Raw genomic sequence first — 13566 nt, forward strand, 5'->3', positions numbered from 1 at the left:
ATTTTTTTAATGTTAAATTAAAAGTAGCACACTTTAAATATGCAAAAGGACTCCCAGAGCGCCAGTGCCAGGAAATAAGGCCAGTAACGCTTACCTAGGATGTAATGACGGCTCCGATGTAGGAAGTAGGAGACTTCCGTGAAACAGCTGATCGGGAGTTGATTTCACCGACACAGAGATCGCGGGGTCTGTGCACAGTGAAAACCAGCTGATTTCATTAGCAAAGGTGCACATGTGGAGCGCAAGGTCTGGGTGCCATGAGGAGCTGACGTATTCTGAAGAGGATCAAGTGAGCGAGTGGTCTGAAGGTCTTCATGGACATGCACAGCTGATGCAGATCGAGGCACTCATGGTGAGTGCGATGTCGCAGGCCATGCACAGCTGAAAGTGCTGATGAAGATGCTCGCAGTAGGTCGAGGTCAGCAGTCAAGCCGGGGAAAAACAAACAACTGCTGCAGATGAGGATGCACGCAGGGGCAGAGAGCGCGTTGTAGGTTGGGAGCAGGAGGAAGATGAAATGGAAGTCCGGGGGCCAGAAATGGGCCTTTGAAAACAGGCCGGCTCCCGCCTCCCGGTACACCCTGATTGGAGGATGAAAGTGCAGGCAGCCAATAGGTAGGGGCGAAGGCAGGCAACACAGCCTCAGGTGCAGTCAGGGAGCCATCTTGGAGGTGGTTTCAAAACAATGCAATGCTGACCAAAGATTCCTGAAGATAAGACCATGCCTGTTTTTTCAGTGGAAGTGATCTTGAGGTCACAATTCCCATAACATGTCCATTAGAGTTGCAATCAGGGCCATCCCAGGCCTCTAAGGGGGAGGCAAACATGAACATGAGCCAGCCTCTGGTTGGTCACATGCTCAAAGGAAATTTAAACTGAATAAAGAAAACAGATTGCAGTTTAGTTAATAGAAAAATTAATATTAAAATATTATGCATAAAAAAGGCAGTGTATATGCCACGATGGTCATTCTAGACTTGCTATAAAGGTGGCAGTAACCCCCTTTTAACCATGCTAAAACAATGTTTGTGTAACAAACATAACTGAAGTTATTCATGAAAATTTGATTTGGCCCTTCCCTTGATTGCGAGAGATTTGAAAGTTGGTGTCAGGGTGAAGGAAATAATTAACATGGAACTATGAAGTGGCATATTTTTCACCGATACGGCTCCTGAGTAAATGAAGAAAAACCTATCTCTGCATCGGAAGGGTGTGCCGACTTCAGATTAGCATCATCTGATTTGCCTTAAAATGTAGTTCTTAGAAATATATTCTTACATGTAAAGATGTGAAAGATTAGGCCACTTGTCATGTTGATAGATTTTTAGAGCTTTGAACATGCCGAGCCCACATGTCAGTTTGGGATGATGAAGCTTTCTCCTCCCACACCTGTCCTAGGTCATACCCATCATCTCCTTGTCCTTTTATCATACAGGTGGGAGGTGGGTAGAGAAAACCAACCAATCCCTTTTGCGGGAATCATGAATACTGTGATGTCATATCCCCTATAAGTAGACCAGTTTGCATTAGAACTGGGCTTTTTCACTTATTCTGGGAGGTAACCTGCTGCTGAACTCTTGCGAGAAACATCCAAGCAGGAAGGCCCCAAATCTTGCATTCGATGCAGGAGCCTGGAGAAATAGAAGCAGATTGGGACCCCTTGGAGGATTCAGAGGAGACTATCCTTGACTGACACTGTTGCTGTCCCAGAGGTACCCTGCTGTTCCCTGATGTCCATTACAATGCCTCTCCTGTAAGTAAAACTATCCACAAAGCCATAGATTGTGTAGGCCCTGCATTTTCAAACTTTGATTAAGTTATTTCTACCTAGCAAAATATTATGTTTGTCTGTGTAGATCGTTAGAATATTTAACTAAAGTAAATCAATTATGTCGCCTATGGAAATCATGGGATGTGTTTTGTTGGCATTTGAAACCAGCAAGCTCTTACCAGTGTTTTTTGAGCCGGTATATATATCAAAATTTGCCAAAACAATTTCTTTTTCCACATGAGTGTGCAGGGTGCAAAACAAAATTCCCCATTGATCCCCTTCAATTTAAATCAGAAGTGTGAAGCCTGGTATTTCCTTGGCATGTGTGGTGAAAACAAAACCTGCCTGTTTGTTTTAGGTGTGGCAAAGCGGATTTTCCCATTGCTTTTCTTTCCCTGATATTGCATCTGTCATCAGAATCCCCAAAAGGTTTTTCCATTCTGTTCCCACTCTCTGCCAGTGCACTTCAATTCAGAGAGGCCAAGCCTAATTGATGTTTGGAGGGTCAGGGTTGCTGGTAGAAACAATATTATAACCAACTCAGCAATCACTGTGTGTCTTGAATTGTTATTTTTCTGTATTGGTGGGTGATTTGAAAACAAAAGCTGCAGGAATGTGATTGTATATCTCAGTGTTATCCCTGTGTTGGTGCGATTACAGAAGTCATTTTTGTTCTTGTGTTGCCACAGCACTGGTGGCTGATGTTAGTCTGTTTGTCAAATTTGCTTTAAATAAATAAATAAACATATTCTTCCTACACACCGGCCTGGTTCCTAGTCCATTGTGGCACCGGGTAGTTGTTGGGGTTGGGTGCGAGACAATTTGGAGGTCTTACCAAATAGAACCGGAATCAAAATCATAGTGATTTGTTGTGTGCCACATTCATTGGGGGGAAAGCAACTCCAAGTTGAGTGTGACCGCGTAATAAACCGGGACACTGTCCCTCGACTTGTGCTCTGGCGGTTCCCTATTTAGGTGAAAAGCTCCCCACTGCCCTGCTGGCACTGGGCGAAATAGCATACGAGCAGGGAGCTTGCCACCTGAACGGGGTACCACTACCATGCCATCATGGCTAGCCTTTGAAAAGCGTACCCGAGCTGGCATAGTTGCAGAGTCAGCGGGAGAAGAAGTCTCAAAATTTGGGGATGAGGGTAATTTTTTTCACTCTGGACATTTCCAGATCTTAGGGCAGTCCTGGCAACAGCTTTCAGGCACCATCACTGCTTAGCTCCTGGCTCCTTGTTCAGCAAGCCCCATATTGCATTCTGCTGCTAGCACTTCCTGAAAACTTCCTGCAGACCTCTGTCTAAGGTTGAATGTGCAAAGGCCTTTAAACATTTATTTTTTATTAATTGTATTTATTGTTTGCTTGTTAAGCGCTTATACAGCACGTAAAATACAGTTTCAAAGCGCTGTAAGGGGGGACAAGGGAGTGAAATATATTACATACACCAATAATTAATAATAGCAGTGAAGGGAAAAGGGGGAAAAGGACGAACCTACTATGCCTTGTGACTATTCAGAACGTGCACCTGCATGAAGATTAGCAAACTATGGGCCTCATTCCGAGTTGGGCGGTAGGGGATACCGGGCACCGTTAAGGAGACCGGTGCTGGTAATCCCCTACCGCCCAATTCCGAGGTCCCTTAGCGGGAACCGTAAGGGACCAGGGCGCAAATAAAGGGCTTGCCATTCGCGAGCCCGTTATTTGCGCCCTCCTCGTTCCCATTGAGCCCTATGGGGGCTCAAATGGGAATGGGGACTGGTTTGTTCGATGGGGACTTACCGGTCCCTCCAGGGTCGGAATAGACTGGTAAGTCCCCATTGAACAACACCGGAGGCGGTACCGGTTTGGGAGGCAGCCATGGAGCTAATTGCTCCAGCTACCACCATACTCGGAATGAGGGCCTGTGTGTGTTAGGGCATGCAGAACGAGGAAGAGGAACCCACATTGCATCCCTTATATTCCGAGCAATGTACCCCCTCTGCAGAGCTCCCCTGCACCTGAATTGCCCTCTATCAAGCCTGGCACAGGTGAAAGTGCAGGGCTAGCAATAACTTTTCAGAACTTTACTAACAATGGGCTGCCCCTGCATGTAAAGAATGTTCAGTTCTACATTTGCACTCGCAAACATGGGGTTGAAATATACAATCCTAACTGTCGGCAAGCTACATGCCCCTTCCACCTGTCATTGACGATATGCTATAAATACCTAGGTCGGAATGGGGAATAGACCTGGGTGCACACTATCCAGGGAAGCAAGGCCCTGGTGCTCACAGCCCAGCACTTATCTGCTAAGAGTTCCCTCTCTGTGAACTGGAGGACCAGCATACACAAGGTGATGTGAGCAGAATGCGACAAGCACCCTGTGCCTATCATCCTACTCCAAACATGGCCGATAATTCTGTAAGCATGATGTGTACATCCATTAATTACATGGAAATCGTGCAGTTAGATCGGAATACGCGTAGCTGCCACTTAGTTCCTATTGTTTGTGGTTACTGTGAAAGACAACTGTGACCTTATGAAACAACATAACCACAGACAGTTTAAGAAAACACAGTGCAGCAATTATAGCAGGTGACACAAGGACATGACTGCCCACAGTCAACCAAAAATAAGAAGTCAACTAATTGGACGGCCGTGTCTTCACGAGTTTAATGCATGTTCAATCAGCAGGCTACCTTCACATAAAAAGTAAAGACATATCTCTAAGCATTCTGTGATTCTTTTTTCTATGTTGCTTACTGCAAAGTGCAGCTGGGAAAATCCCTTACACCCTCAGGTAACATGATTTCAAAGCTGCAGGTTGAAAACAATAGAAGGTTCTCTAAAAGCCCAACTACTGGCTAACTCATATACAGTATAGTCTTTGTGCTGCCGACACGCAAACAGGATACACAAGTATGTTATCTCCTGTGCAAAATAAAATTGAAAATAAAAACAAATAGCATTAAAATTAAAGGGCACGTGTCTGCAGTTTACAGGTGAATAATGACGTGCCATGCACTTTTATATTAGAATGGAGACTTTGCAGCTCACGCTCCACAAATGGAGATTTGGTCCAATGGGAAGCCTGGATTTGATCACATTTATTAAAACAACACATCGTGGTAACAATGTACATTATGGACACATAATTCCAATTCTAGTAACATGTACAAAGAAGCATACGGCCTATAGCATATAGCGTTTATGACAGCATTCAGCTGCCGTTCATTTCTTGCACCGCTTTATATAGAAGATATTTACATAAAATATCACCTGATCGAAGTTGGTACTCGTTTATCGATCTCGGCTGGATGAAAAGCTGAGTTGGCCGTACCGGGATTTGAACGCAGCAGAGCGTGCTCAACCCGCTGAGCTATGTAAGCGGTATAATACGTAATACTAAATACATCTGTACAATGCCATAAAGTAAACACCTAGTGTACACAAATATCTGCACACTTGGGGTAATTACTTTTCTTAATAATGCTATAAATAAAATGGCGTCATTTACAGCCACGTTGCCTAATGTGAGCAGCGAGGTCCGTTGTACGGCTACACCCTTGCTAGTTATCAACGGCGTATTCGTCACTGTTCCTGAGTTCACCTCAAAAAGAAGGAAGGGGTATCCACCCCGATGCGCCGAGAACAACTATTGAGCCATTACAACCACCGTGCTGTGTTTAAAAGGGGTGTGGGGGGGGGGTCATTTTAATTCAAAGACAGCTGAGGCCTGTCTGTTCTCTCCCCGGGAAAATCCGATAGCGCTAAGATATAGCAGAGACACGTTATTATACAAAAAAATAAACACCCCTCATCAGGTAACGTAGCAGGAAACGGAGAGATAAGCATCTTAAATCATGGCAAATTACACACCGCATGCTGGTGGCTCGGTCATGGGAAATTATGAAGCTACGTGATGGCTCATTTGTTGTGCTGAAAACAAATGTAAATAAATTACTGTGCGAATCTCATTTACATCTAGAAATTCATGCCTGCGCATGACGCGACTGCTGATTGCCTGCTGCAACCCCACCAGCACAAGTGTCGAGGACTCCTCCAGGGTGTACAGGCCCTCGCTTTGGTCAGGAAAAGGAGAGGTCCGTCTGCATAGAAAAGAAGAAACTGTAGATCGGCGTGGCCAACACTGGGTTCACTGCACATAGACACAAAGGGGAACTCTGACACAGCCACCGAGCTTCCCAAGCAGAACTGCACCTAAGTAACAGAGGGCTCCCTGCTGATGTTTTAACAGAATCATGTCTTTGGGGGGCTAGTGTAATCACCCTATTTGTTAAATGAAAGTCTGGTGTCATCTCTAGTACCAGACTGATTGGTAACCATGTTTTCATTTTATTTGTGGATCTACTTTTTAGAATACAGTAGATTAAACATCACTTTGATTTGGCAATACATGCACACATGCATTTTACCACTCCTTTTATTACATTTCAGCACAGTTCACGGTCTTCCAAAAGACATTCATCCACAGCAGCGCTTTGAAGCAATACCAATGAAAGCAGACGCTATACAGATATCACCTAACATAACATATAACACCATGAATATGTCATGAGGACCACTCTTAGAAGGAACTCTCAGAACTGAGCAGAATGAGAAACAGTTCATGAGCCTCATTTAGAAAAAGTTTAGCGTGGTGCAAAGTGACTTTGCGCCGCAAACGTACACTTTGTGCCATGCTAAATGGCTTTACCCGATCCACAAATCTGACTTTGCGGTGGACCTTCCTACTTTGTGCAGTGCAGGAGCGCCATGCGCAACACCGAGAGCAATGCGTGGGAAGAGCCAGCGCAAAAAACTAAATAGGGTGCAGAACATGCAAAATCCCCATTCAAGGAGGGAAATGAGAAAGAACATGGGTGTGGTGAGGGAGGAACAGTCCAAACAACCAACACACCCCCATTAAGCGCTAAATAAAGCCTATTCATGGAGAGTATTGCACAATCTTTCCTACGCTAAAAGAAAACAATCTTACCGCCACCCTTGACCCATCGTAAAGCACAAAGTGCAGTGAAAAACCACAAATAAAAACCTTTGTGCAACCGCAACAAATTTAGGAGTGCCACAATGGCAGATCCTGCATTGCTAGCACTGATCCTACTACATGGAAGGAGGAGGAGGAGGGTAAAAGCTTCCTACCACAAACAACACTATTTGGGATGCTAGATGTGGAGGTGCGTGTAATATACCGCTCCCCTCCCATGTTATCCTCTGGGACTAGAAGAACGACCGGATATCACTCACTCTGTGCTCACAGGCTGTGACAGATCTGGTCAAAGTGCTAGCAGCTTTACACTTCCTGGCCACCGGATCATTCCAGCAAACCACAGCCATTGTTGTAGTTGTATTACAGCCCACAATATCAAAGTGCCTTAACCTGGTCTTGGGCTGCATCTCAGCACACGTGCATAGGCACATTGATATGCCACGTACAGTGCAGGCAGGACCTCGCCTTGTGCCAGGAATTCTATGCAGTTGCACACTTTCCCTGGGTCTTGGGAGACATTGATTGCACCAACGCAACGGCACAACCCACTGACAGACAGAGCACATCTATCGCAACAGGAAACATATACATTCCATTAATGTGCAGGTGATTTGTGATGCCAAGGGACAGACTGGGACAGATCATGCATGTCAATGCCAATTTCCCAGGATGCACTCATGACAGCTACATCCTCTGCCATTAGCCCATATACCAGGCCCTGCCATCGGGAACCTTTAGAAACTGCTGGCTTGTGGGTGACTATCTACTTTCACAAGCACACACAAGCAGTCAAATAACACACACACAATTCATAACCATGTTCTCTTTTGCAGGGGGCAGTGCTTACCCACTGTCAACATTCCTGTTGACACCCATCAGGAATCCAGCCAACCCAAGTTATTACAATGCAGCACACATAGCCACTAGGGGCACAGTGGAGCACACATTCAGAGTGCTTAAGTCACGGTTATGCCTCCGTGACCACGCAGGTGGCTTATTGGCATATTCACCCCCTGTAGTTTGCACAATCATCCTGGCATGTAGTGTCCTGCATAATATTGACACATGCCGTGATATAGCAGTAGTTCTGCAGGAGAGATCCGCCTTTATCCAGAGACACCACGAATTCCCTTAGCAGGCCAAAGGGCACATGGACAGAACACACACAAACAGCTAGTACAAACCTACTTCACATGAATAACCCCTGTGGAACGCACACCGTAAAGGTACATCACTTTTTGCCTTCAATAAAGCAATCAGGCTAATCCAGCATGTCCATAACAACACACTGAGAATGTGTGTGCCAGAATGGCAAACTGTGTGTGCCCCATAACTTTCAAAGTACAAATGAACATCATTGATATCCTTCACATCAAGTGTACAAGTCATGGCCATACTCAATTCAAGTTGGAAGAAAATGTCACATGGTTAAAATTCCCGACAGTGCAAAGCCAGCCCCTGGCATAATGGCTCAATCGCATGTGCACCCCTAAGTCCCATGCATCATGTGCAACAAAAATGACTCACCGGACTGCCATCTTTATGCTGGGTCCCTCTGCAACATTGCTGCTGATCCTGCTCACCACCACTCACCACTGCCATGTATGTGCTCCTGCAATGGGGAAAATCACCAGCTGACCACCCACCCCCTCCTCATGCATGCCTCCCATACCCTCAACTTGTCCCTTGTCCTATCATCAAGTTATCCTGCAATACTACCACAAAGCAATGTAGCCACTCACATAACACACAATTCAAACTAAATGATGTAAGGTTACACACCTATCATTATCAACAGTCCTTGATTACAGCAATGGGGACACAGTCGCATCATTACACATGACACATGAGAAAGACATGAAGGCCTCCACCAGCACTGCACCTGCAATACACTGCATACTTCAGACTTCATCCACATGTATATATGTCATCTGGATCAAAACCCTACCTGGATTCTGAGAGTCAGCTGTGTTGCATGCTCCTGCATCATGAGCAGCGGTGGACTGAGAACCAAAGGTGGCTCTGTAAATTAATTTCAAAGTGGCCCCATATCATACTTCTACAACAAGCCCAACCCCTCCCCAGTAAGAACAATTGGAAATTTCACACAAAGGAGGCCCAGGGTGCAGAGGCCTGCTGGGAAATTAACAGACTCCCCTAGTAGCCAGTCCGTCCCTGATCATGGAGTGGCTACTTGACATGACATCTCAGGAGATGGCATGCAAGGCTGACATGAGGAGTGTTAATGTAATGCCACACAAAAAAGAAGCTCCTGTAAGCCGCAAGTTGTAGAGGTGTAACCAGTAATAGAAAAAACACGGCTAGCTGATCAAGGAGACATGCATGCATATAAATATGTTGGGCAACTCACATCTTCACTGATGTTGACCATCACCCAGTCATCACCAGATCTAATTATACATGTTCAACCCTACGTGTGTCATATCATGCCACTATTGGAATGGATATGTCAGCATCCATGAAAATGAATGACAGTGCACAACCTTACCTGGTGGTACTGCTGTTGTGCCGTGAATCCCTCACCACCTCCACCTAACACGGAGCCTCTGCATAGCTGCTAGGAGGGTCATTGTTCAAAACCACACCAGTTGATGTCACTGAGCATGGTTGCATGTCCCGTCCCCAGCTCAATAAAATGTGACTCACTGTCCTGGAGTGCACAATGGCCCTGACAGGAGGACAAGAAATAGACATTATACAGTTGACACTGGACGAGGATTAAAAAAGAAAGAAAACCATTCAACCCTGAAGGAGGACCAACACATTTAAAATATAGTACAGCTCGGAAAAGGGTAAAAAATAACTAAATGTAATCCACCTTGGATGAAGGTATGAAAAACAAAATATAGTTAACCTTGGATGGGGTAAAAAGAAAAATATATAGTCCACCTTTGTGGGGTGGGTGGGATAAAAAAGTAGAACAATAAAAATCCATGCTCCCTCATGGGCTCATGGACACCAGGGCACATGAAGAGGTGGTGGTGGAAAGAGGCTAGGGGTGTGTGGGTACATGGCCAATGGCATCCACTGCAAGGTTTAGTTGGTACTCCCATCCTGTGGTGGATCCTAGGATGGTGACTCTGGCCACACATGTCCAAAGCCAGCTCCTCATTGGCTATGACCACTAATGAGACAGATGTGTGCATGAGTGACCCAATTGCCTATTTCCACCCAACCCCCCCTTCCCTCTGCTGGACACTGACCTTCTTAGCAGCTATGCAGAGGCTCCATGTTAGGTGGAGGTGGTGAGGGATTCACAGCACAAAAGCAGTACCACCAGGTAGGGTTGTGCACTGTCATTCATTTTCATGGCTGCTGACATATACATCCCAGTAGTGGCATTATGTGGCACACGTAGAGTTGAGCATATAATTAAATCTGTTGATGATTGGGTGATAGTCCACCCTGAAGGGATGGGGGTGTACACAAGTTGAAAAATAAAAATCCATGCTCCCTCCACAATCTCATGGCCTCCGGGGCACATGAAAAAGGGGTGGTGGGCGCAATAAGGTAGGGGTGTGTGGGTACATGGCCAATGGCATCAACTCCAAGGTTCAGTTGTGAGTCTCATCGTGTTGTGGGTACTGGGAAGGTGCACTCTAGCCAAGCATGGCCAAAGCCTGGTCTCCATTGGCTAAGGCCACTCATGAGATGGATGCGTGCATGAATGACCCAATCACTAGAATATCCTGATGAAGGCTGCCACGAATGGCTGTAGACTCAGCCTTCATAATGACTCTTGATGTGTACAACTGCATGTTGAGACTCTTCCACAACGTAGACATCTCTTGGCAGTGGAGGACTCTTGTGGCAAACATTGCATCATGCAGAAATGCTTCAAGGAACCTGTATCTTTACATCGGAATTTCCTTACGGCCAGCATCCCCTCATGTAGGCATTCAGTCAGGAATCCATGATTTGATGTTGGGATTCCCTTGAGGACAACATCTCCTCATGCTGTGTTTGATTCAAGGAGTCCATCTCCTGCTGCCGATGGTCCATTGAGGCTAAGAACGCCTCATGATGGGATTGTCACAAAGCCAAACCCTCATTGCAAATTACCTGCCTCAGTTGTTGCATGTCAGCAGTGTGTGAAGCATTCGAGGAGATGACATTGTCTGACAGGTGATGGATGTCCCTGGAAATCTCCAGCAGAATCTCGCACAGTTGGGCAATTGCATGCAGCAACTCCTCTTTCCACTCCGAGTGTCCGGCAGGCACACATCCATCACAAGTGCAGTGCCTACAAAGTCGGGATGCCAAAGCTCGAGCCCATCACATTGATTGCACTGCCATTGGTTGGCGGTCTACAACCCGCCAACTGACACCAGCCTCGGGTGCTACTTGATGCAGGGCTTCCCACTACCAGGTCCAGGGCCTCCTTGTTATCCTCGTTAAACTCAGCAGCCTCAAGAAATTCATGGAGCTCTGTGGCATCCAGACTACTCAGTGGTGCACCCTCCACCATGTCCCTCAGTATGCCTTCCACATTTGATTTGGGAGTATCATTGGAAGAGTCGGCAGGCATTTCGATGATGGCCTGCAACATGAGCAGATTCTCACCAAGCTCAGCACTGATGCACTGGTGGATGGTTGTGCGTTATCCACTTCCTTCTCCTCAGTCATCCGCTGCATCCTCAGCTGCACAAAGTCAGACAACAATATTCAGAGGTCTACCTACCCAGCTACCTACCCAGCTGAACATGCATATGTGAATTCAAATGCATACAGACGCAATAGGGGCCACCAGACATACATCACACATTGAAATTGGTCAGTGTCGAAGGCACATGTGATTAACATTCAATGCCCTGTGCAATCATGTTGCTGCACATTAGGTCCTGCATCAAAACACATATTAGGGAAGAAGGTGACAAACATACATACATACATACATACATACATACATACATGCATGAGGATGGAAGGCCTAAAAGAAAACATATGGAGACATGCTAAATTGCTAAGCCCTTTTTCTACTTCATCCATGTCTACTTGCTACATGTGGAAGTACCACGTTTTCTCCGGCTGACAGAACATGCATGCAGGTATTTCTGGAGACAAAATACCCATCACCCCCTTGGCCACATTAGCCAAGAACATATTTGTGGTTACGCAGGGACAGTAAGAGGAAAGCAGGTACTAGATGGTAAAATGACAGGTAGGAAGTGAGGAAAGATAGGAGCAAACAGGTGGGACATTGAAGTCAGTGTTCTAATTTGGAATGTTCCCCCTTGCTCAATTAAGTGAGGAATGTTGGGGTGATAAGCATGCAGATGAGCCTCCAGATAAAGTTGAGTCCCTCTGGCTACCCATTACCTCACAATGCATAGCTTTATGGTCGAACAGGCAATCATGCTAAGTGCTCATATTTGACATAGCCAACCTTTTTACCACAGAGGTGTGGGTAGCCAACAGCGGTTACAAAACCTTTATAGCTGCACCCATTGTTGTGGCAATGATTATGCCTCTTTTAAGCACTATCTCCCTCTAGGTCATGGTGGAAAGCAATCTGCCTCTCAATACTTCCTCCACACCAATGAAGGAGGTGTGGTAAATGGCGCATTCCTATAATACAGTGGAGCAAGAAGCTGGGTAAACATACTAAGCTAATCAGTCGCTCTCTGTGTGTACTCTGTCCGGGTTTCATAAATTCTGTTACTTAAAATCGAAAGTGTGTCTATGTTTCTCACAGTTCCTTATAAACAATCACACAGTAAGTCAGAGTCATCATTCTTGAAAGTGATCTGTATTTAAATTGAGTTCACTAATCGTTTCTTAGTGAGGCAGAAATCAGCATATCCACAATTATAGGTTCATTTGCCAATGCATTTCAGAGTATATCTCCTTCATCAGGGCGAACCTGTCCTTCAGATTCTGTTATAAAAATCTTTCAAACGTGGATGCTGCTCTGTTGTATGCTTAGAGCTGCCAAATGTCGTCTTTTCCGTTTAGCAATCAATATCTTGGCGGGTAATGCTGTGAAGATCACAGTAACTGCTGGCGTCTCCTCTCGCAGCGTGCAGATCACGTTGAAGAATGATGACTCTGACTTATTCTGTGATTGTTTATAAGGAACTGTGAGAAACATAAAAACACTTTTGATTTTAAGCAACAGAATTTATGAAACCCGGACAGGGTACACACAGAGAGCGACTTATTAGCTTCTTGAATCACTGTTATTTAGAGTCTGGGTGTCCTAGACCCCTATCAGTCGACTCCTGAAGATTTGAATACACAATAGGTTAATTCAATTGGAACTTTAACATGTTGAACTTTTCCTGAATGTAATGTGGTGCCCACTTTTCTGCAAGGCTACATTCCTATAATATGTCAGTTTATGTCACTTCTTAATCTGGATAGACCTTGAAGTTCCACTCAATGCATACAATTATCACTCTATTTGTCCTGTCACACACTTACCACCGCGCTTGCACACATATGCACACACCTCTGCTTGTAACTTCCCTCAGGCAGGGAGACATACTGCCACACCTATAAAAGGGTCTGGACTAGAAAGTGATGAGACAATACCCTTTAATTTGTCTCCTCATTTGGACTGCCTTACCACTACAGGACAAGAACCATCACCTTCAGTTCTGTCAGCCTGCTTATCTACCATCCTCTGGCTTCCATGCTTCCTCCTCCTGCTTCTTTTCTTCCACCCTCATCTGTCTCATTGTGTTCCCCCTCCTGTTGCCCATCAATTTCTGCCTCCACCTGCCGTGACGAATTTTCCTCTGCCCTGCAGGTGTACAAGGATAAGTGGAGTCTAAA

The sequence above is a fragment of the Ambystoma mexicanum genome, chromosome 4q (genome assembly GCF_040938575.1).
Source record: "Ambystoma mexicanum isolate Mex_15411 chromosome 4q, UKY_AmexF1_1, whole genome shotgun sequence".
Taxonomy (NCBI): domain Eukaryota; kingdom Metazoa; phylum Chordata; class Amphibia; order Caudata; family Ambystomatidae; genus Ambystoma; species Ambystoma mexicanum.